The 22,521-nt window shown below is 43.9% G+C and overlaps 1 protein-coding gene across 2 annotated transcripts in view; it reads right to left on the bottom strand.

The window, feature by feature from the left end:
* The window catches only part of CTXN3 (cortexin 3), a 70,813-nt gene that overhangs the window by 10,774 nt on the left and 37,518 nt on the right, over positions 1-22,521 (bottom strand). The window lies entirely within an intron of this gene.

The following is a 22,521-nucleotide window of genomic DNA, read 5'->3' as shown; positions in this document are numbered from 1 at the left end:
GCAAGTGCTTGACAACATACGGTAACCTCAAGAGAACATGAGACTTCTTTCCCCATAGGGTTCCCTGATTTTTCACTGGACTTCCTTTCCTGTTAGCTTTGCTTAACCTGTCCACACACACACACATCAGACAGCAACAGGGCAGATGAAACTCAACAGAGCACCATGACTCAACACTAGCAGGCATGCCTGTGATTTTCAGGCGAGCCACGGTGCTGGTAGAAGGAACACCCCGACTTGACTGTGCCCACGGTGTGGCTCGGCAAACATCCACCCTCACGCACGGACTTCTCATTCCATGTGGCCAGAAAGTAACGCAGTCAGGAATGAGCTTGGCTTACCGCGGCTCACCCCACCCAACAACCCTCCCAAGATGTTGTTTTAAACTCTAGACCCAGAGAGGTGGCAGGGAACCCGAGAGGCTAATGGGCCATGTCCTCTAGCTGCTCTACAAGCTGAAGGCATCCAAGGGAGATGAGCGCCTGGCCTATTTTTATAACTCTCCCGGGAAGTAGATTCCATAACCCCCTCCGACAACCTCTGTTTAAACTCCTCTGCTGCTTACTTAGCCTAAATGGGTTGGCACATCGCTCTTGCTTCTGTCCTTGATGAGAAAGCCAGTCGCTATCTGCCATAATATTTTGTTATAATGTTCTTTCCCCACCAAAAAACATAGACAGACCAAAGACTATGTAATGAGAATCTGGTGTTGCACTGGGCGCCAAGTTTGGAGATTTCTTTGAAAAGATAATTAGAACTGGAATTCTCGCAAGCAGCCCTTCTGCCTGTGCCACCGCATTATGTGAGTCACTGTGAAGTCTGAAATACCAAATAAGGATTTTCTAAGATCCCATCAGAAGTTTCATAGTAGGTCCTGTTTTGGGAGTCTTTCATCGTCTTGATAGCTCTTCTCTGAATGCCTGTTTTACAGAAGCACCCTAAAATGCTATGCAGAGCTGCACATAGCCCAGTGTCACGTGCAACTGTGACAACAGGATGACTCCATGGTATATAAATGGTCACATATGCCAGGTCTCCTCCTGTCCGTTCTGGTCCCAAGGTTACCACTGGATGCTGATTTTCTCCTTCTGCTTTCCCATAGAGCAGCGTGAGTTCAGATTAGTTAGAAATCCATTTTAGGAGCTTTTCCTGTGTTCTGATTCCAAGCCTCACCTTCAGTGTTCTTTAGTTTCCAGTTCTTTCCTAAATGCCCTATCACGCACTTTTCCGTAAAGGAACAGACAACAAATATGAAAAAAAAAAAAGCTTTATAAACCATCAGGCATTATGCCAAGTCTGTGTTGTTATTATTGTGTTTCTTTCCAGCTCTAATTCTCAAAATAAAATTGAATCAATTCCCAGTACAATTTTCAAAATATAAAAAGAGTTTTTGTCACTAGACACTTTGTAAAAATACTTCCTCTATGGGTATTCTTTGTTTCACTTATTCAAAAAACATTCATAAGCACACCCTTAATGTCACATATGTTCCACGTCACTCACTGCAAGGAATAAACTGTACGGGTGTGAAGCCCCAGCTCAAGGGTGTTCAGGTTGTGCACTGGCCAACTCCAGAAGGCTCCCAGGCAAGAGCCCTGGAGAGCTGACTTTTTCAGCTGTGGTGGTGAGCTTCCTCTACTCTGTTTCACTTCTTAGCCTGCCCCTCAGTGCTTCCCCAGCACACGTAAGAATCCTGTGCTCCCCTCCCGGCATCGTCACTGGCTTCTCTGTGCTTCAAGGAAGAGAAGCCCGTTAGTGTTCCTCTGCCATGAACTTGGGCAACACAGGATGTGGCTGAGCACTGGCTTCAAGAAAGAGAAGTCTCGGGGCCAGCGCTGTGGTGCAGAGGCTAACCCTCCACATGCAGCACCAGCATCCCATGTAGACACCAGTTCGAGTCCCGGCTGCTCCACTTCCCCACCCAGCTCCTTGCTAATGCGCCTGGAAAAACAACAGAGGACGGCCCAGGTCCTTGGGCCCCTACACCCCTGAGGGAGACCCTGAAGAAGCTCTTGGCTCCTGGCTCCTGGCTTCAGCCTGGCTCAGCCCCGGCCCGTTGTGGCTGTTTGAAGAGTAAATCAGCAGATGGAAGGTCTTCCTCTCTCTCTCCCTCTGTATCTCTGCCTTTCAAATAAACACATAAATCTTTAAAAAAGAAAGAGAAAGAGAAGTCTTTTAGTGTTCCTCTGCCAAGCACTTGGGAACATAGGATGTGTCTGAGCATTGGCCTCAAGGAAGACTCAACAGACCAATACTTACACAAAGCTGACCGGCAGGAACTGATCCATATCTCAGCCCTTGGGGCCCCTTTGCCCTGAGCCTTCTCTCTTCATAGCCTCTTTTTTGCCTTCAGGCTCAAACCAAATATTATCCATGCAAGTACCAAGAAATATGAAATGAAAGTGGAAAAACAAACAGGTCTGGGTACCTGGTAATGACCTTGCCACTTTTAATCCATAAAAATGAAGTGAAAGCTAGTTTATGCGCATGACTTCAATTTTTCTGCCTCCTTGATTATAAAAGTCAATCAATAATCATGTAATTGAAAGGTTTTTTTAAACAAAACAATCAAAATCACTTTTAATATCCTTTTGATTTGTTCAGGCTTAAGTGTAAGTTTATTTATCCATTCAACTGTCTCCACAGGTCAGTGAACATTCGAAGCACAAGGGAACCAGAGGGAAGCTTTAATAATATTCACACCAAGCTCTTAAATGAGGATCTTTATTTAAGCGTTATGAAAAGCAAGCAGGTTAAAGGCCAATGGCAGATTGGCAGCAGCCTCTTGGTTTGATCTTTGCTGGAATACATTTTTTTACACCTGGTATCTGTGTGATACTTGAATGCTCAATTAGTGGCGGTGAATCTACAAAATAGAAATATTCCAAACGAAGATGAGGAACACACAGTGCTGTTAGTCTGTGGGAACATACTTGAAAGTAAAACACTGATAGAAGGTGGTACTCAAGAGAACCACTGATTGCCTACAAAATTAAGTTTGCTGGTTCTTTCTTACAAGTCTAAACAATAAAGCATACAGAAGAGCAGTGCATCAGACTTGCAAAAAGGCTGATCTCCAACCCTAAGAAGGAATGACTTCACAAAATAGCCAGCAGTCGTTCCACTTAGGGACAATAGTGCCAACATTTTAGTCATTAATGGTAATCGCAGTCTGAAAGTGTAAGAACATCACTGCAGTTCATTCACTGTTCAAAGGAAGTACTTTGGAGTTAACAGCTTTGGGGGGTAAATTTATTCTTTTAAAGTGACTTGTACAATAATAACAATTTTCATAATGGTTTTGAAATACTTAATGCCTTTACAATGTCATATAAAGTGCCCATTAGAGTTTCATATAAATCATTCCTCTAGGTTTTTGTGGTGTCATCCTGGACCTGTTCTCTCTGTTCAACAGCTCCACGCTAGCAAGGAAAAGGCACCACACGGACAGGCTGAGGATCCAGCAGCCCAGAAGGTTAAGATGACTGAGAAAACGAAATAAAAATTCCCTGGGAATAACTGACCTGTTTGCCTGGTTGTAATACCAGACAGAAGTCTGTAACTGAACATCTTTCCATACAGAAATTAATTTGCAAACCCCTAGAGGAATGGGAAAAAAAAACCCACAGGAGGCAGTTTTTAAAAGCCTGTAAAAAAATCATGAAAAACTCATGTCAATTTCTGATGTTTAAACCTGCAGAAATGGTAGAAGAGAGGCTAAGTAACTGGTAATAAATAAAGTTGTAATATACAGACATTGAATGCAAATTCCAGCAGGCTCACTGCTACATCTTCAAGACAATGTGTTCATTGCTTGCAAAAATACTTAACTTTACAAATATTTTAATATTTCAGTGGGAACAATCAAGATGTTTTGTTATGTAACATTATTAAAATAGGCAGATATAAGGTTATGTCTTTCTTTTCTAATTCTGTGTTCTAAACCTTTGTAGAAGGCCTACAATCTATAATTTTGCCAGTAAATAATGAATAATATATACTTATGTATAATGAGTATGTAAATACTACAAATCACCTATATTTCTGCTATACATAATATTAAATTACCTTATAAGCTGGTTAAGCATGCATTTTGGGGGATCCTAGATCCACAGATAATTTAACTCAGTAAGGCCACAAATCTGTATTTTGAGTAAGAAATCTACATGATTAATGAGATAGGTCATATTAGTCTACACTTCTTTAATTTTTCACTTGAGAGGTACAATTACAGACCCCTGTGAACTGACTAAATGCATTGCCCCATCATTGGAAAAATGTGTGTGTCCTGCAGTGCAAAGCTCTGCCCCAAATTCCGTTTTAGAATACGACATCTTCTCTTCCTCCCCTTCTCATCCCTCACCCGAGTGGCAGTCAGCAGTGGGTGGAATAAAATCCCACAGCAAGGAAGACAAGAACAGAGCGAAAGGCAGAGAGAACCGGGGTCTGTTTCCGGGACAGGGAGCATGCACGGATAATTGCTGAGGGAAGACCAAAGCAAACAGGCAGAGGGGCTGCAGCTAAAGACAGTGGCTGCCCACGGGAAGAGTCAGTGAGGGAACCTGGAAGATGTGGGGATGAATGAGCAACATTTAGCCATTCAAGGTTGTAGCTGGCACCTGGGGTGGTTTCCTGTTTCGGCTTTTGGACAAGATGGTGGCAAGAAGCTGAGCGATCAGCTGGGATGGCAGAAGTATCAGAGGATGCCAGCACCGACAAAAGCAACAAGTGTGACACTGATATCAAAAAAAAAAAAAAAAAAAAAAACCCACAATGTATAAGGGACTTCTACAAAGCAGCTGTTAAAATTCCTTCTCCCTGGGGTTCACCCTGAGAGCTGAGGACAATGCATGCATTTTCTGCTTTTCATTGTAAGCTCTTCTTTATAATGTGTTTAACTGTGTGTACCTTGGTTCACCGTGTGCAATTTCGCCTTGCAAAAATTGTCAGTGTAGTGTGGGCAACTCTGCCAGGGCCCCAGGCAATGAATTTCTTTGGATGTTGTGTGGAGTATTCTGCTCCAGATGAGTGGCTGATTCTTTGAGAACAGGAGGCTTCTTAGAACACCCAGAATTTTCCTTCTAGGGCCTTGGTTTATTTTGCATATAAGTAAAGCTAATCCTTCTCGGTCCTGAAACATCTATGTGCACTTAAAATGTGATTTATTATAATCACAGGCAGTGCAAAGAAATCTAAACAACTGCCCTGGTTTTCCTATAACAAACAGACATCATTGGTTTTTATGTTATCTGTTTATTCATTTATATAACTAACTTCTATTTAAATATTTATTTGTTCATTTATTTATGTGTGTATGTGTTTATACCCCATTAAATTTCAAAAAATGAAGAAAGCTATGTAGAAGATTATATGTCATTGGTGCTAGCAGAATATCACATTTATTATGTATTCAGTGAATTTTTCCATTGCTTATCTTAAAAAAACTGCTGGATGCACTTGTTTTCAAATTTTGAAAGGTAAAATCCTTCTAGAATGATTGTTTGCCTAAAATAGTAGATATGATATTTAACTTTTAAAAACAACTGTTCATAAATTTTATTTTTGCAACAATTGTACACAAATGCAATAGCATATACTCACAGCATACGTCCAGAGGTTTTTATTAACACGAAGGTGAAAAGTGCAGAATGGCAAATCAATCAGGACTGAACACAATTTAGGGAAAAATAATTCGAAGAGTTTGGATATAAAGCAACTCATCATCTGAAGTGTGCAATATAGCACTTTTAAAATAACCCGAGAGAGAACAGCTATTCGCCAGTGTTCCTCCTGTTCCGTTCATGCTCATGGGAATGCCCTTCAGCAAAATTGTAGGAAGGGTCCTTGCTTTTGTTCTCAACATTTTTCTTACTTCAAAAGCGGAAGTCAGGTTAATTGAGAAAAATGAGCATTTACTCTTGCCAATAGACCTGAGATTGGTGTTGCATAACTTGAATACGGTTAGGGGTGTAGGTCAAATACCAATACAATATTCAGTGAACTATGGAATACTAACATGTAAGCCAGGAAAAGCTGTGTTTGCAAATGGGAAAAGAATGAAGAAAAATCTCTCCATCATTGGCTGCACACGCCCATGCTCCTGGGCCAACTCAGGAGGCAGACTGGGCCATTCATCATCAAACAATCACCTCTTTCCTGGCCCTGCTTTCACGACTTAGCCTCTGTGCCCCAGGATGAGTGCCCCCTGGCTCCTGGAACTGCGTTATGGCCTTCTCCAGGGACAGTCCACACCTCGCCTGTCTGTCTGATGACAATTCCTTCCATCTTTTTTTTTTTTTTTTAATCTTCCTCATTCTGTGGTCCCATCATTCCAAAATCACAGCTTTCCCCGGCCACCTGTTTATTTTAAATAATGAATTACCTTCCTCCTTTCAAGCATTATCCATCCACAGACTCCCTAGCTCAGGAAACTAAATACAAGAAAGATGAATAGAACATATTTTTGCAACTGCAACCGACAACTGCTCCTTTTATATCTTTCTGTTATCTAATACCACAAAAGCAGTAACAAAATAATGATAATGCCACAATCACAATAACTAAACTCTTGAGCCTTCTTCCTTTGATCTTCCTAGACTGAACTCTTACAATAGCAAGAGCTGCACCCTTTTACTTGGTTTTCTCCAGTGAAAAGTGTGTGTGTGTGTGTGTGTGTGTGTGTGTGTGTTCTGACTTCTGGTTAAGCTGTAAGATGCTTCAAAATAAAAGTCTGCATCTCCTATTGCCTACGCATTTAAGAAAGGGAACAAGTTTACCCACATACTTCACTGTGTTACAAATCAACCTAAACAACATTATAAGTAAATTTTTCCCCCAGCGGTTTCCCCTGGCAGCATCCTGCTACAGCTTTGCCTGTCATGGTAAAGTAAGTCTAACCATGCATACCCATTAATTACTATCTTCCAACAAGTGATCTTCATTTGTATCAGGCAAGGTATACTGGATAATGTGATTTTTAAAAAGTTTATTTCATGGTACACGATCATTTTAGAGGTCGTCTGAGGACTCTGCTCTTACGTCATCATCATCATCTGCATTCCAAGACCCAAACAGAGAGGTCAGACTCTACCTCCTATGGAGGTAGAGGAAGGAGAGAGAACATCAGGGCCTGTGCTGGCTCCTTAAGGATGCTGCTAAGTGGCTCTGATTGCACTGGACAGAGCACACCTCCTGACTTCACCTGAAATTTGTGAGCAGAGAAGTAAGAACTTTCCTTGGAAGCTGCAGCATTCACACGGTGAGGATCTACCCCATGTTTAACTAGACTTCCACCCTTTACAGATGGATCTCCATAGAAGATGGCCTTACAGTACCCTTTCTGTTTTTTTTTTTTTTTTTTTTAAGAATTATTTTATTTATTTGAAAGACAGAGTTACAGAGAGAGGTAGAGACAGAGAGAGAGGTCTTCCGTATTCTGCTGGTTCACTCCCTAAATGACCGCAACGGCCAGAGCTGAGCAGATCCAAAGCCAGGAGCCAAGAGTTTCTTCTGGGTCTCCCATGTGGGTGCAGGGGGCCCAAGGACTTGGGCCATCTTCTATGGGCCATCTTCTACTGCTTTCCCAGGCCATAGCAGAGAGCTGGATTGGATGGAAGTGGAGCAGCCGGGACTTGAACCAACGTCCATATGAGATGCCGGCACTGCAGGCTGGGGCTTTATCCTGCTGTGCCACAGCTCCGGCCCCAGACAGTAGCCTTTCTTTAGTATAATGATCCACCTTCTCGGCATCCGTGAACTTCACCCTACACCACCACGGCCTCATGCCCAGTCCTTGCTCCACTGCCGCCTGCTCTTGGTTGGACCCCTGGCTTCAGCCTCTCTGCTTTCCCTTTGCTTCTAGCCTCATCTTGGCTTTCCATGGCTTGGGTTAGTCAGTTCCTTTCACCTGTGATCTGCTGGATCCTCTTAGGGATCACATGTTGTAGCCACAACACAACCGATGATTTAACATTCAGCCCCAGAACTCTAGATCTTTAGTCCCGGCACTCCCATACCCCAGCTCTAGCTCTCCATACAAGTCCAATGGTCACATGAGGTTCTTCACTATCCCAAGACATGTAATATGATTATTCTAATGTTATAGCTACATAAAAAGGTTTGGGGAGGTGAAGTGATTTGCCCAGGAACACAAAGATCACATTTAAAATGGTTTTGCCCACTCTGCGCTCCTCTGCAGGGCCCAAGATAAATAAACATGGCAGGGGCTCAAAATAACTCCAAGTGTGATAAGGGCCTATGGAAGATCAAGGACATTCATGGCTCAGTGCTTGGGAAAGGTGGAAGTGAACAACTCAAATTGCAGCAGCTCTGGTGTTGAGAACTGCTCCTTCTCTCTGCGCAAGTGGGAGAGAGAGGCTATGGCCTGGCTGCTGTGCGAGTGGGTGGCAGGGAGTGGGCTGTGTGCCCACAAGGAGGCAACCGTTCCCAGTCTATTCCTTAGGGAACAGAGTTAGTGTCTCTGTTTCGTAATCCTGCCCTGCTCGCTGCACTGGAGAGCAGCCTGTTGGTTCATCAGAGATTGTTGTTCGTCTTCCCCGATCTCTCGTGCTATCTTCTGTCATTTTACTGCTGTTTTCTGATGGGACATTCCCTCCAACATCTTTCCCATAACCACCTTGATCTTCGCCAACCCATCTGCTAGATGCAAGCAAAATTGGAATTTTTAAAAAGCAGCACATTTGTAGAAAGATCTAAGTGCCGATTTAGGCAACCGGGGACTTCACAAAGCACAAGCATTGTTTAACGCCTTTGAGTCACTGTTCTCTGAGAACATGAGCCTGACGTCTTCCTGAGGGCAGGAAGGAAAAGCTCTTCACAGAAACCCCAAGAGAGAGCCAACCAGCTGCACACTTCAAGTCAGTGTTCTGGGACAGCACTAGAAGCACATTCGTGCTCCTACATGGAATTTAGGGAAGCGGCCCTGGGTAGCAAGATCTCTAACCCATCAAGTGGGCAGCTCAGTCCCCTTGGTCTCTTGCTACCACCTCTATCCTTCACCTCTGGACAGGTGAATTTTCTCAAGTTCAAATGTTGTATTAGGATCAGGCCATTAGCCCAGTAGCTAAGATGCCCATGTCCAGTGCGGGACCACCCGTGTTCAATTCCCATTTCTAGTTCCTAACTCCTACTTCCCACTAATTCAGATCCTGAGAAGCAACCGCGATGGCTCAGGTAACTGGGTTCCTCCCACTCTCATGAGAGACCTGCTTTTTTTTTCAGGTTCCTGGCTTCAGCAGAAGCCTCAGTCCTTGTAAGGCATTTGGGGAGGGAACCAGCAGATAGGAGGATAGGACTCCATTCTCTCTCTTTATGTATGCGTGTGTATGTGTGTGTGTGTGTCCCTCAGGTTAACAACTAAGATTTTTAAATGTCACAGTAGAGGGTTAGGTGGCTCCCAACTGACCCCAGCTCTGGGCCAGGGGTTGATTTTGGAAACTGATGGCCAAGTTTTAAGCGCATAAAAATTATTACAACTTGATTGAAAAAAAAGAAATTTCATCACTACTTTCCATGTTCATGTTTTCCATTATAAAATCATTTCTCACAACTATCCTCTAATTAGCGTGGAACCACACTAATTAGCGTGCGCCACACTGCAGCTCAGTGATGTTGCGCTGTAGGAGGCTTCTATAAATAAGGCAATCAAAGCTGTGCTACTTGAAGGATATTGAGTTCCTTTATTTCAGGGACAAAATTTTTCAGTCTAGGGCTATATTATAACTAGAATGCAAACAAGCTGCAATTTGGAGGAACTCTTACACAGTTTTGGATGTAATTCATTCAGAGCTGTGGATCTACTTCTGAGAAAAGAGGCTGAGAGCCCCCCCCCCGCGCCCCGCCGCGCCCAAAGACTCCTGGACCCTTTTGGTGATGACCTGTGTAGGGTTGGGGGGTAAGGCAAGGTGGTGTAAGGACCCTAAAGACGTGCACTCTAACCCTGGCTGGGGGAAGAGGGGAGTCAAAGCTGTGCTCATCAAATCAGCTAACGGATCTCACTTTGCCCAACTGTCAAAACAGGGAGACCCAAAGCAGACCTACGAGCCCACGATTCCTCATCTATCGCATCCCACAGGAAAGCATTAGCACTCTCTTCCCAGGCTTGTAGGAGCTCTTCAAAACACTTACGATACCCTGCAGGCTAATTGGAGGAGTACAAGCCCTTCGAGAACACCACCAGGCCAAGCTAGAGTGGTTCCACTGGCACTGTAGGAGGCAAATTAGAAGGAAATTTTCATCTGGAGGGAAAGACTGATTTCTTGAGTTCTTATGAGCAGTTTCCAGGAAAAAAATGCCCTGCTGTATAGTCTGTTTCTTTCAAAGTTGGAAGGAAGCGAGGGAGACAAGTCTTCAGTCTCCGACTCGGAAGGAGCTACTGAAACCCGAGGGGTGAAGGCTGTGAGGCGTGGCTCCTTCTGCAGGAACATTCTGGTCAACTGCGTAGTGTGTGCTCAGGGCAGGGAGAGGAGGGAGGTGATGAAGATCAGGGCTGCTATGGATGGAACACAACGACGAGTTCCACACACAACGCGGTCTTCCAAACTGAAAATATCAAATACCCAGAAAAAATTTTCCACATTCCGTTTGAGTATCAAAATAGCTCAGTGTTGCCTCTAATGCAATCATAGGGAATTATACTGTTATTCTAAAATACTTGAGCGTTCTTTTTACTGATAAATGATGGGAAAGAAAAATTTGATTCCACCAGCATGTTTTCATAAATGCAAAGAAAACTAATTCAAATCCACCATGATTTGAGTAATTGGCTCAATTCAAACATAGTGGCTGTTAATAGTGCTGGCTATTTTGCTTTCAAAGGTTGCTGATTATGAAATGAAAATAAATCTGATGGGTATCAAGCAGAAGTGTATTCTGTGAGGACTTAAATGAAGAGCCATGTCTGGTCTGGAAGAATCAGAAATCAAGTAGCTTCCAGTGGGACGTTTCCTGGGATGCTTTTCTAGGTGGGCTTTTGCTGCTAAGATTTCACCGGGAAAAGACTGGAGTACATGCCTACCTATTCAAGCATCTATGCCTTTTTGGACTTTGTCACATTCCGCCAAAATCTAATTTCAAAAGTATTTCTATTGTCAGTGATTGTCATCTGTGCTGGCGTCTCCAGTCCAGTGACCCATCTCCTAACAACCTCCAGAAACCACTCATGCACTACAGGGCACGCCTCACTCAACTTGGCCCTCTTCCAATATGACCCTCCATGGAATACACAATCAGTAAAATCATAACATAAATAATTCATAGAAGAAACTTCACTTAAAAAATTAAATGACAAGATTATAAACATATAAAAGAATGAGACCTTATGGAAGGCCAGGAGTTCAGTTTCCATCCATCTGAGACACAAAGCAATTCAGATCACCGTGTTTTCTCCTCATCTGTCGGTTTCTCTGTGCCTGTACTCACCATGCATGTAACATGCAGGCAGCAGTAGCACCTGCCTATCCCCAGGGATGTTGTAAGGATCAAATGAGTGAAGTGTTTATTACAGAGAGCTTAGAATGGTACTAAAAAAAATCAGGTTCAGTCTGCTCATTGCTAGGAAGCCAATTTAGCAGAGACGAAAGATGAGGCAAGGAGACTGGGCTTATCAAGAGGCTGGCAAACTTGGGGAGCAGGGAGGGGAGCGAACACCTCCAGCTCAAAGGGCACTTCTCCTTTTGTGCTGTTAGCAGAAGGGGTTTTTTAAAGGAGGGATGAGGAGTTGGCAGACTTGGGGAAGATCATGCATGTTGCTGGTTGTCAAGCAGATCAGCTCAAACCTGATGAGGCGATGGCTTATTTAAGCTACGCATGGCTGGGTACAGGCAGCACGGCGAACTCCCGACCATGCCGGCTCCTTTGGGTGTCGGACCTGATGATCACAAATGCTTTCCTTCATCTGAGGTCTCCGAGTGCTGGCCCTTCCCTGCAGTTAGCTTCTGGAACTCTTAGGCAAGAGTCATTTATCTGCTGAACCGAAGGCAGGTGTGATGGATCACAAAGCCAGCAGTTAACTTTTGTTGAGAAGAATGGGCAAAGAGAAAAGGAAACATGATCACTTAGTGTCTAGAATACTTCCACTATCACCCTTGTAGAACTTGAGCTGCTATATAATCAAAAATATTACTTTTATCTTTTTCTGATTGCACTAATAACCATAGCACATCTTCCCACGAGAAAGCTGCAGATATTCATTTCAGCATAAATCCAGGAAATCCAAGTGCAAATATAATTTAAAACCTAATGTCTATGCTCAAATTGGAATTGGAACTACGAAGAAAGATTGAGCTCCATTCTGAACTATATATAAAATGTATACCATGTCTTTACAATTATAGTTTTCTTTTTAAATTGAAACTTCACTTTTGTGCCAACCACTTGAGGTATTTCAGATGTAATGATTTAATCCTCACAAATATATTAGATATTATTTTCATAATTTTGTAGCAAAAGAAGCTTGGATGAAGGCTTGTTACATAACTTGCTCGGCATCGCAGGAGGAGACTGGGGTGAATAGAGGATTCAAACAGACTCTCAAGGACACTTGTTTAACTTCTACATTATTTCTTAATATGGATAAAAAGCTCCCCATTTCAGTTCCTGAGCTAACAACTACCATTGTGCAATAATGGATAAGTCAGTCTGAAACTATGGCCTCTGTGATTCTGCAGAATTGCCCAAGTTAAGATTCTTTAAGGACCACAATTTTGTTTAATGAGCAACCTTCTACATAACATATATCCTATCCCTAATTCTACTTTAAGGTCTATGAGGAGCTTCACACCCACCCTCTGCAATTACTTGGACTCAAGTGACACTGTCCCACTGGACTGCAAGCATTACAAAATTCAGCTGGAATGAAGCCACTTTGCCACTTCTGATCTAGGACACATTTGCCCTGAGGGTTCTTCTCCCTACCCACACATGTGGTCAAGTCTGTGCCACCTTAGCTGCAGGCCCCACCTGGGAAAGCTTGCCTTCACTCTGTCGAGAGCCATCTGACTTTATCTTACTTCACAAAAAGCTGCCACTCAGCTTTTGATGTAAAAGAGCACTCTCCAAATAGCGGGAGCTCAAGAGCTCAACTTGTCAGATGCAGCCTTCAAGATCGCCTAAGGAGCCCTGCACTGGGTAACACAGGTCACAGCAGGGGTCTCAGAGTAATGTCCTTACATGGATACGGTGCTGCCAAGTTCATAGACTTAAATCAATTCCAACAAAGACAGCTGGATCTGGACATGTAGCTATCATTATATTCTACAACCAGGGGTGACAGTAACAGAGAGGGCGCCAAGATTTCCATCCAATGATCCAAATTCCAACTCTGCCACTTTCCAAACTCTATGTGCTTGAGTAACCCACTAACCTCCCTAAGACTCGGTATCCTCAGATATGCAGAGATGGTGAGTGTGCTAATCCTCTCTAGATGCTGCAGAGGTGTGTATTACTACTATCTATTTCATTCCATAAACACTACAACAGTTGACAGTGTCTCTTATAGGGCACACTGCATAGGAGAGCATGAACTCATCATTTTTCAAGGTAGGTTCTTTCTTTCCTCTTTTCCCTATTTTTTTCCTTGTTTTAGATATTAACCTATAGACAGGGTACTGTGCACAGGAGAAAATCATGAGAAATGTCCTTTCAAAGTCATGAACCCCAGCTAAATGGTAATCAGAACTTGACAAAGGAAAAATGCCACAGAATGGGCATTAAACGTGTCCCCAACCTCAAAGACCAGGCGTGGCTGATCCCAGAAGTGTTCAACAGGCAGAGGGACAGGAACTGGGCGTGCAGGAGCTGCCAGGTGGCAGGAGAGTGGGGAAGCATTTCCTCCCCGCCCATCATTCTGTGGTCTATAAAGCCTGAAACTCCGGCTCCACCATCACAGACCTGCCAAGGACCCCCACAACGACAGAACACTCTTCTCCAATTCTATCATCAATGGGTACACGTCTGTTCACTCAAGTGCCATTATTATGTGTTTACAAGAAACTTTAAAAAAAAAACCAAGTGTTTGAAGGAATGAAAATGCCTCAGACTAACTTGCGTGATCATTATGCTTCATGTGTGTATGTAATCTGAACCCCATAAAACTAAAAAATATAAATTAAAAACTAAACAAATAATAAAATAAAGCTTAGTTTTATATTTTCATTCAGGGGGTTAGCAAACTTTTCCCTATAAAGGATTTTGCAGGTCAAATGGTTTTGGCAACACACAAAGGAGCATGTCTGTGTTCTACTAAGCTTTGTTTACAGACAATGAAATTTGGATTTCACCTAATTTTTATGTGTCAAGAAATAGTGACATTTTCTTTTGATTTCTCTCCTCCATTTAGATAAGTAAAATCACCCACGGCTCACAGGCTGCACAAGAACAGCAGTAGGCTAACTGCCACTCCCAGCCTTAGCTTCCCAGCCCCGATTTAATTCAGTTGAAAAATTCTCTGAGGACAACCGTCATATTTCCCTTACCTAAATAACTGATAATAAGAATGCTCAAGATCACGGGAATTATATTTTTTTAAAATTATTTGAGAGGGGGCCAGCGCTGTGGCTCAGCATGTTAAAGTTGTGGTACCAGCTCAAGTCCTGGATGCTCCACTTCCAATCCAGCTCCTTGCTAATGCACCTGGGAAAGCAACGAAAGATGGCCCAAGTGATTGGGCCCTTGTACCCACATGGGAGACTCAGAGGAAGCCCCAGGCTTCAGGCTTCAGCCTGGCCCAGCTCCAGTCATTACAGTCATTTGAGAAGTGAACTAGTGAATGGAAGGTATCTTTCTCTCTCTCTCTCATCTCTCTCTCTTTCTCTCTCTAATCATTCTCTCTCTCTCCTTCTTTCTCTGTTAAGTCTGCCTCTCAAATAAATAAATCTTTCAAAAAATTATTTGAAAGGCAGAGTAACAGAGAGAGAAAAATCTCTATTCACTGGTACACTCCCTAGATGGTAGCAACAGCTGGGACAGGGGCAGGACAAAGCTGGCAACAAGGAACTCCATCCAGGTCTTTAATTTGAAGAGATGAGAGGAATTTGCAAAGCAGTACCAGGAGGGAGCAATGAAGGAAGAACAAGGAAATCAACAGCTAAGGAAACTGTCCTTCAGAGTCGTTCACAATGGACCGGACCGTCTGGGAAGGTATTCCTTGATAAGCTCCTTTGAAACGTTGCCTTTACTTCTGACTTTTAAAATTCGGGTCACAGTTGAGCATGGATTGCTCAGCAGAGCTTTCAAGAGGCTGCTGGGGCTCCGCCGTGATTAGCATCGGAACTGAAAAGATGGGATATGAGCCATGACTGTTAATGGAAGCCTGACAAACGGAGAAAAGTACTCCAAACAGAAAGGAAGAGATCTCACGCCTGTTTGTGCATTTTGATGCCAGCCTTCACGCCGAAGAGCATTTTCAGAGTAATTAAAATAAAATTCCATCTTTCTAAACCTAGGGAAAACCTCGAAGGGGGAGATTTCCACGGAGCTGTATGGTGCTGCTGTGTCCCAGTTGCACAACTTTAACCACACTGACCTCTGCAGATAATCCGGGCTGTGAGCTCCTCTGGTACTAAGTGGGGGAGAGGGGCTTGGTGCCATGCCAGTTCAGGGAGTTCCTACTTGTGACTGCCATGATCCCCGTGGACACATTCTTTCCAAATAGAGGAGTGCTGAGATTCACAGGAGAGCTAACGCAAGGCATAAAACCGAACGACTTCACCGTCACAGCTACATAGATTGTTTGAAATCATACTACAGCAGCGAGAGGTTGCTCATACAAATGAGTGCCCAACCACAAGTCTCAAGACCTACAGAACTCGAGACAACTCCAAAGAGATGTGAACTCTAGACTACTTCCATTCCAGTGGGGAAAATCTTAGAATCAACAGGTTGGAGCAACCTTTGGAGGTCACCCAACATTCCTCAACAGTTATCGGAACAAGGCTGAGGTCATTCCAAATGGAAGAAAACCAAAAATACCCTCCGCACACACCACATCTCCTGTCCCAAGAGTTATAATCCTCCCACTCCAGATATTATCTTTGGGTCTAATTTACATCCTGGGAGGCAGCTCATCTACTGGACTCATTTTTCCAGAAACTTGCTGATGATTATGCCAGATTACAATACCAAGAACTGAAGAAAAAAACATTGAAAATTCTGATTAGCTTTTAAAAACTGTGCTGTTTTTTTTTTTTCCTCTCTGCACCAGTGATTAGCAAAACCATGGGAGAAATGTGCAATAAGAAATTCAAATGCCTGCAACAGCCAGGGTTGGGCCAGTCCAATGCCAGAAGCCTGAAACTCGATATAGGTCTCCCACATGGGTGGCAGATACCCAAGTACAGAACCATCACCCTCTGCCTCCTCCCAGGGTGAGCATTTGCAGGAAGTTGAATGGGAAATGGAATAGCTGGGACTCAAAGCATGCAGTTCAGAACGAGATGCAGGCATCCCGAGACGATTTAACCTCTGCACCACACTCCCAGCCACGCAGCTCCTTGTTTGACACAATCTAAGCTCATTTTCTCCAAACCATCTCCAAAGCAATCTCTTCTGTCCCCTTCTCTAAGCCAAACACTCCTAGTTCCCGTCTGTGAACAAACAACTCCTCCAATGGCACACCTACCCTACAGCCTTGCCAGATACATATGCACAAATTGTGGGGCTTTCTCCCAGATCTGCCTGCCTTCAATATGCATTCTTGGAATGAGTGCGTAGCTCAGCAGTTAAGATGCTACTTGGGATTCCCACATCCCACACTGGAGTGCTTGGGTTTGAGTCCCACTTTCTCTTCTGACCCACCTCCCTGCTAACGTTCACCCTCGGAAGCAGCGTTGATGGCTCAAATAGTTGGGCCCCTGCCGTGCACATGGGAGACCTGCATTGAGTTCTAGGCTCTTGGCTTCAGCCTTGCCCAGAACTGGCTATTGCAGGTATTTGGGGAATGAACCAGCACATAGAAGGTATCTCTGTCTCTGTCTCTCTGCCTTTCAAATAAAAGGAAGATAAATGAATTAACGAATGGGTCCTCATTCACCTACTAGAATGAGCAGATATCTATTAGAGCAGGTAAAGATCATCCCTTTGAGGATATATTGTAAATATTTATCTATGTAACAGAATGGTGAAATGCTTAATATATCAAAAATACAATTTTTGTGATGTCTTAGATTGGAATCTATTGCAGTGCAGAGAATGAATTCAGCTTAGTGTTCTTGGGTCATTGCTGGACAGTGACTTCCAGGCTGACCCTTTGCTTCCTTTGTTCCATTCCTCAGGATGCCTCTCTCAACTAACTGTCAAGTAAGAGTTGTGATTAAGTCCAATGATGGGGGCCCAGCGCTGTGGCTCAACAGGTTAAAGCCTCAGCCTGCAGCACCGACATCCTATATGGGTACCAGTTTGAGTCCTGGCTGCTCCACTTCCGATCCACTCCCTGTTAATGCACCTGGGAAAAGCAGCAGAGGATGGTCCAAGTCCCTGGGACCCTGTACCCACGTGGGTACAGGAATAAGCTCCTCATTCCTGACTTCGGATCAGCTCAGCTCAGCTCTGGCCGTTGCATCCATTTGCAGAGTGAACCAGCAGATGGAAGACCTCTCTCTCTCCCCCCTCCCCCCCTTTTTGTAACTCTTTCAAATAAATTAAATCTTAAGAAGAAAGACGTCTAATGATGCTAATGATACTACTGACAACAAATCACCTTCTCTGAATTCTGTACTCTCATTATGCTGAAGAGGATCAGAATGCCAGGGTTGGATCTATGTTAGAGTTAGAATTTCGGCCGGCGCTGTGGCTCACTAGGCTAATCCTCCGCCTTGCAGCGCCAGCACATCGGGTTCTAGTCCCGGTCGGGGCGCCGGATTCTGTCCCGGTTGCCCCTCTTCCAGGCCAGCTCTCTGCTGTGGCCCAGGAGTGCAGTGGAGGATGGCCCAAGTGCTTGGGCCCTGCACCCCATGGAAGACCAGGATAAGTACCTGGCTCCTGCCATCGGATCAGCGCAGTGCGCCAGCCGCAGCGCGCCGGCCACGGCGGTCATTGGAGGGTGAACCAACGGCAAAGGAAGACCTTTCTCTCTGTCTCTCTCTCTCACTGTCCACTCTGCCTGTCAAAAAATAAAAAAAATTAAAAAAAAAAAAAAAGAGAATTTCAAGCCAAAGAGAGAAATCCTTCAAGCTGGGCACTTCAAGGCTATCACCATAATCATCTAGGCATCCCACTCCCCCAATACTGGCCTCAAGAGCTCAGGCAGGAGAAATACTTAATAACTCACACAGCACCGATAGTAACAACTATATTCAGAGGCTGTAAATGAAAAATACAACATACACATACCCAAATGGCCTATGTTTGTAAAGTTTTTAAGGTGATGGTTTTAAAGGGCCTCAACATGATGACTATAAATCACAAGCATTCTAATCCATATGGAATTTATTTAAATAATACTATATCTAAATGCCATCACATTGGCCAGATGCATGAGCCATACTTGGATTTATGAGCATAATTAGTCAATTTATGAAACTCAACCCACTTAGCCTTCCAATACCAAAATTTAATTTTAAAAAAATTTCTTAGAGCAACAGCTCACACTTAATTAGGTCATTAGTTGCAGTGAGGAAGGAGAAAAAGTGTTTGCATGTCAAGTAGCTCTGTGTGTTCTCTAATAGAGGCATGAGCGCATGTTTCTTAGACATACGCTGTGGCTAAAGATAAAGCAGTGGACAATGACCACAAGAAGGGAAAGGCAGTGAGCTAATTCACAAACCAGTGTTCAATGTATTCCTCTGGTTAAAAGAGCAAACAATTCGCAGGTTAGGCAAAGCCATTTGCCTTTATTACAGGTATAAATATTTCAGAGTATTAACTGAACTTGGGTCAATGCTATCAAATTCCTACAAGCATTCAAAATGTTAATGAAGGCAGACTATTTTTCATTAAATAAACAAATGATTAGCAGTAAAAATAGACACTTCAATGAATCCTATTTCATGAATGTGTTTAGTTTTCCCTAAATGCAAGTAGCAACAAGACTTCCTCTCCTTTTTTTCCCCTCATGGCGTATTTATACAGACCTAAGGTTTAAGGAAGGATTTAGAAATAGCACTGGAAAAAGTGTCACACTACTGTACATGTATTTCATACATGATGCCCACAATATTTAAAGGAGATGATTGCCTACATTTTTAATTATATACACTGCTTTTCTGATTAAAGAAACTTTTTAGCAGAGTTCATGATTTGTTCCTTACAATGTCTTATCTATTTTTACAGATTCATTATGAAGTAATTCTTTTAGTTTTCACTTTATAGCTGAAGGTGCTAAGGCTGGGAAGGCATACAAATTTTGCTTTCACCTCTCTCTCTCTCTCTCTCTCTCTTCTATGTTTCTCTCTCTCTTCTCCGACCTTCCCCCTTAGAATGAAGAATGGAATCAAAACCATGGGCAGAGCAAAGAAGGAAAACGTGCGCCTTCTCCACGCTGTGTAACAATGAAATCTGTCAGGACTTGCATTTCTCCTTTGTGCCAAATTCTTAAGATCTGTGTGTTTCTTGGGGCCTGTTGGAGGGGCCAGAGACCAGAACAGACAGCTGGCTGTGGCACCCAGCACCCTGGCAAGGACCCTAGCATGTAAGTAGTCACCAGGACAAACCCTCCCCTGCAGGCTTAGCTCACATCTTCATGGGACAAAGGGACCCAGACTCCCTATGGGTAATTCTACTGAGTAGATCTGACCCAAGCCCTGAGAAGCGTTGTGCAATTCCTCTCAATGTACTAACAAGGTGGCACTGGTGAGTTTCACCATTACACTCGGAAATCCAAACTCCTTTAGGAATAACAAATAAACCTCCTTCCCCAGGCAGGCGTGCAGACTACAGAAAGTCCCCTCCAGGCATGCGATGAAAGTGTATAGCTTCACACCAGGAAGGCAGGCTCGCTCATTTCCTAGAGGGCACAGACTCCAGCAGGAAGGCAAGGGGCCCCTGCAGGCACCACTCTCTCCCGCGTTCCCACTTTCAAGATCCACTGAGGTTAGAGAGCCCGGACACTGTTCTCCTTCTCCTCCCTCCTGTAAAAGCTGAGCAGCGACTTCATCGCCTGAGGTGTTGGGGTGCGGACAGAGCCTGTTACCTCGCCTCGGGTGACACCGGGGGCTTCGGGCTGAGGCTGGCAGACCAAGCGGCTGCTCCTTGGCCAGTTTCCCACTGCAGCTGCCCACACTCTCTGCAACGCGGCTGAGTCACTCAGGATTCTGCTGCCTTTGTCTCCGTCTTCATCGGCTCGCTCCCTCGAGCACAGCAAGCCACAGGCGGGTCCTGCACTTGCATCAGTGACACTCAGGGAGCCGAGGTGGGCCAGGGCTCCTGGGGAGGCTTCCTCTGTGGTGAGTAGGCACAGGCGCTCTGGTGGGAATGAGAAAGTAATACGGTGCCACTGCATTTGCACATGTCACACCACGGCCATGCGGATAGGAACTTGTTATTCACAGAAGTCTCACAAACGTTTTCTTGCAGACTAATGCCATTCCAAGAACACAGTTTATGTAAGTGCCTTTGCGAGGATGGCAGGGTTAGACTGGCCAATATTAGCTGCTTTGTGTGTATGCGTCGGATAGGTGCACTCACAGATGTAATGTGGTACCATTTCAAAAGGGATGAGGGATCAAAGCAAAGCATCAGAAGTTCAGATAACAGAAAGCATGTATCAACGTGTAAATTCAGGTCCGCACACTATACATCAGCGTGCATGCGTGTGTGCTGTCTGATCATTCAAACCAACTCCGCTTGCACCGAGTTAGCCCCACTCACAGGTCTTTTCCCTTCACCACTGCCCTAGAACTTCCAACACGAGAGCACCCAGCTAGCAATCTGGGCTCTAGTCAACCACCTAATAGATCCTGAGATCTGTTTTAGGGGACGCAACGTTGGTCTTCCAAAACGTAGCCTTTTGTCAATTCATCCTTCACAACCCAACCCAAGTGGCGCTGCTCATGCCACAGCATCAGATGGGAAACAGGCGTGCGTTGCTCCCCAGGTGAGCACACTCCGGTGACGCACAGTCACACACCTGAGTGACACGCGCGGGCGGGGAGTGAGAGCACCTGCCTCTCTCAGCCCCATCACTAGCCCTGCTCAACCCTGAGCAAAGGCGGCCGTGGAGGAAAACCTGGACCTCACTGAATGTTTACCCAGAGACTCGGGGTCAATCTACAAGGAATGCGGATTATCTGGCGATCACCAGGTAATGTTCTGCTATTTGGCAGACTGGAAAACAAAGCTACTCTAATCTGAGTTTGGAGTTGAAAAATTAACAAGGCTGCCTCCACTGTGCACACGCCTCGTATGTTAATTGCGCAACCAGCTTTCAGAATTTAATGTTAAGTGGCTTTTAACTTCACACACAACATAAGGTGCTAATCTTCAAAAATTCTGGGAATACCAAATGATACTAAAATAACTGAGTTGTCCCCCAAGTCAGAGTTTTGCTAGGTGCATGTCAAACAAGTGCATTAACAGCTCTTCTGCCTTCAGAGCTCAAGGCAGATAAAATAATCTTAATTCTTCTGTTTGTAAAAGTTCCTGCCTGATAGCATCATAATGGTCTAGCCCACATTGTTTATTTCCAAGTAAATAAAAGGATTTGTGGATATGTTTTCTAGACAGGCCAGAGACTGTGCAGAATTACCCATGACAAATATTTTCTCAAGGATAAAGCACAAAAGATAACCGCTAAGAAATACCTCTTTTAAATCTGATATTAGGATTTGGGACATAAACATAAAACAGGTATTATGGTTTCATACAGAAAATGCAAATTCTCTACACTAGTGATTAATTTAAATAAAATGTAACTGAATTATTTCTGATCTCTACCAGTTACACAAAAATAAATATAAGATAGTTTTCCTCTATTAAAACCAACACCGATTTGGACTGCTAAGCAAAAGTAAAGGAAATTATTTTCATTTCAGTACTTTTTATTAGTTATCATAACGTTCTCTTTCAATTTCCATAAAAAAACAAGATAAAGAGCAGGGATTTAGCTTGGTGGCTTAAATGCTGCTTAAAACACCCAGTCCCCACTGTAGAGTGCCTGGTTCAATCCCACGCTCTGCTCCTCACTAAAGCTTCTTGCTAATACACAGCCTTTGGGGCATTCATGATGGCTCAAGTGACTGGGTACCTACCGCCCAGTTGGGAGACTTGCATTGAATTCCTAGTTCCTAACTTTGGCCTGGCCCAGACTCAGCTATTAAGGCTACCTGGGGATGGAATATTTCTTAGTCTGCCTGCCTTTCAAATAGAAAAAGAACAAAAAGGAGAAAAGAAAGACTTGAATGAAATGAAAGGATTGACTTTGACAGTGATGTGCAGACTATCTTGAGGAAAAGCATCTATCGACATGAACCGAGAAGAAAACACGGCTACAAAGGGTGACGCGGAAGCACATGTGACCCGCTGAGCATCCTCCTTCCTGCTGGGGATACCACACGTCCTGCCTGAGTGCCG

This window comes from Oryctolagus cuniculus, chromosome 6 (genome assembly GCF_964237555.1).
Source record: "Oryctolagus cuniculus chromosome 6, mOryCun1.1, whole genome shotgun sequence".
In the NCBI taxonomy this organism is placed as follows: domain Eukaryota; kingdom Metazoa; phylum Chordata; class Mammalia; order Lagomorpha; family Leporidae; genus Oryctolagus; species Oryctolagus cuniculus.
The sequence above is the reverse complement of the archived record's forward strand: the minus strand, read 5'-3'. Positions and strand labels throughout refer to the sequence as shown.